This window comes from Microtus ochrogaster, unplaced genomic scaffold, assembly GCF_000317375.1.
Source record: "Microtus ochrogaster isolate Prairie Vole_2 unplaced genomic scaffold, MicOch1.0 UNK5, whole genome shotgun sequence".
In the NCBI taxonomy this organism is placed as follows: Eukaryota; Metazoa; Chordata; class Mammalia; order Rodentia; family Cricetidae; genus Microtus; species Microtus ochrogaster.
In genome coordinates, this window is record NW_004949103.1 from 16926217 (window position 1) to 16929611 (window position 3395).

A 3395-nucleotide genomic window follows, 5' to 3' on the forward strand; every position below is an offset into this window, starting at 1 on the left:
TAAATAAATAAATAGGAATGTAATCTATAAGAAACTATAAGATGCACTCACCGCACAGAACAGAGCTGAGCCTCTGCCACCTTCATGCTGTTCCACCCCAGGGTGGAAACTGGCTCCTCCTCGGAACACCCAAGAGAGTGTGCGACCCTTCCCCTACTTATTTTAAGGGGTCATGTATATCGGAGGAAAAAAAAACACGCGCATAAGGTCAAAATGTGCCATCCAATTGGTCATTGGATCAGATGGTAGAATTCCACAACATTACAGCCCATGTGCTTGGTGGTTAGTTCATTCCCAGAAGTACAAGAGAAAAAGGTCTAGGGACCGACCCAAATACAGGGGTCATTTCAGATCAAGGCCCTCCTTGGTTGCCCCTTGGCTCTAGTTCCTTGCAAATTCTCAAAACTACAATCTTTAAAATTAAATACAACAGAATCATCGCAGATGGCAGCTTCTGTTTTTGTAACAAAACGTCAACACAAAGAAAATGAGTATCTCTTTGGTTTTTCAAGACAGGGTTTCTCTGTGAAACAGTCCTAGCTGTCCTGGAACTAACTCTGTAAACCAGGTTGGCCTTGAACTCACAGAGACCAGTCAGCCTCCGCCTGCTGGGATTAAAGGCGTGCACCACCAAAGCCAGGCGAAAATGAGTATTTTTTTTTATCGCTTCCACAATATCAAATAGAACGTTTTATCCTAAATATACATTAACAATTTATTAAGCCAGTGTGGAAGCACACACTTTTAATCTCAGCACTGCAGAGGGCAGATGCAAGCAGATCTCTGAGTTCAAAGTCAGTCTGGTTTGCATAGTAATGAACAAATAGAGCTGTCTCCCTCTCACATGCACACACACGTGTGCACGTGCGCACAGACACACACTCGCACACACACAAACTGCTGGTGCTCCACCAATGGCATGAAAGACTCCTAAAAAAAGCAGGAGCACTGAAGAGTCCCATGGGCAACTTACAGGCAACTAAACTACTAAAGAGTCCCACCCTGTCGGGTATTTCCTCCACATCTCCTGGATGGACAGGAGGAGCCTCTTGTGCAGAGTCTTGAGCTTTGTAAGCCCCATGAGCTTCCTCTTCTCTCCAGGATGTATGTTAATGGACCAGATCCTAGAAGGAGTACGTGTGCATTATCATCACAGCTTCTCTGATAGAAGATAACAGTCATGTCGAAACTGGAGGCGACAGCTGCTCTATAAAATTATTACCCAGTTGGATTGGTCAGGGTTCTCTAGAGGGACAGAACTGGTAGAATATATTTGTGTGTGTGATATATACACACACACACACACATGCACATATATATGATATGTGTGTATATATGATATGTATACATATATATGAATTTATTAGAGTTTGTGACTCACACTGGCTAGTTGCTGTGTCCCAACAGAAAGGCCAAGAATCCTGTAGTTGTTTAGTTCATGAAGCTGGATGTCTTAGATGGTCTTTGGTCTACATTGGCGACCCAAAGAAATAGGTTCCTTTTGGTTTGGAGTAGTGATAGGAGCGGCGGGGCTACGTCCCCAGCACCCCGGCCGCCTGGCTAGCTTATGCCCCGAAATAACTACACGGACACTGTATTCTTTTAAACATTGCTTGGCCCATTTCTATCTAGCCTCTTCTAGGCTAACTCTCGCACCTGGACTAGCCCATTTCTAATAATCTTTGTAGTCCACGAGGTGGCTTACCAGGGAGATTCTAGCCTACGTCCATCCTGGGTCGGAGCTTCATCGCATCTGCCTCAGAGAGCAGAGCTATGCTTCTGCCCAGGAGAGGGGAGCATGACGTCTCTGAGCTCACTTCCTCTTCCTCCCAGCATTCTGTTCTGTTTACTCCACCCACATATGTTCTAACCAATAAAATGGGCCAAGGTAGTTTTTTTTATTATAATTAACCAATGACCTTCCTCCATCAGTTTGGTTTGGTTATTTGTTTTATTTCTTGAGACAGGGTTTCTCTGTATAACTTTGGTGCCTCTCCTAGAACTAGCTCTTGTATACCAGGCTGGCCTCGAACCCACAGAGATCTGCCTCTGCCTCCCAAGTGCTGGGATTAAAGGCATGTGTTACTACCACCCAGCGAATTATCTGTGTCTATTTTTACAAATGAACATTTATAATAGTTTTCAGTGCTTCTTTTATTTTGTATGGGTGTTTTGCCTGCATGTATTATGTCTGTACACCATATTCGTACCTGGTCCCTATGGAGGCCAGAAGAAGGAGTTGAATCCCTGGAATTGGAGTTCGAGACAGGTGTGAGCCTTCTTACAGATTCTGTACATCAAACCTGGTACTGCTGGAAGGGTAGCCATTGCTCTTAACCACTGAATCACCTCTCCAGCCTTTCGGTACTATTTTTAATCAATATGGCCTCTCTGCTATTTAGAGCTATAAATAGTTACAATATGTAGTGGTTGCTGTGACTTGCGACCAAATCCCCACTTCCAGAGTGAGCCATTCCTCAGCAATCAGAGTGCTGCCCACAGACAACCCTTCAGCCTCCAGCTCTCAGGAAATTGCTTGGCTAAAGAGAGGTGCAGCGATCAAGGATAGCCAGAATATACTTCAAAGGTAGTAAGCCTGGGACTGTCTCTCAAACCCAGGATAGCAGTGAGATATAAAACATCTGAACTCCTTGAAGGACCCACTGACGTCTTTGTTCTGAAGGTGTTGTTGACTGTGCCATGTCCCCCAACAACTTGTGCCTTTAATGTTTGGCTCCCAGATGCTATCACAAATTTGTAAGGACTAGAAATTTAGAAGATAGGGTCATATTGGAAGTACTGTGTCATGGGGACAGGTTCTTTCCTTGGTATTCGAGTGTACACCCCCAGGTGTGTGTGTGTGTGTGTGTGTGTGTGTGTGTGTGTGTGTGTGTGTGTGTTTTCCTATCACTGTGATAGAACACCATGACCAAGGCAACTTACAGAAGAAAGGGTTTATTTTGACTTACAGCTCCAGAGAGCGAGTCTATAATAGCAGGATGAGCACGGAAGCAAACAGCAGGCCTGGGGACAAGAGCAGGAAGCTGAAAGTTCACACGTTGAACAGCGAGTGCAAAGCAGAGAGGGCAAACCGGAGGTGGGCGGGGATTTTTCATCTCAAAAGTGCTCCTCCAGTGGCATTCTTCCACCAGCAAGGCTGCACCACCTAGACTCCCCAAACAGCACCACCAACTGGGGACCAAAGACTTAAAGGTCCGAGGCTATGGAGGACATTTCCCATTTATACCGCCACACTCTCTCCTTCCTGACATATACTGTAAGGGGAAGTGCTCCACCATGCCTGCCCTGCCACAGTGGAGGAAACACTCTGCCAACACGAACCCAAGGAAACCTTCCCTTCTTTAAGCTGACTGTGCTGGGTAATTCAATCACAG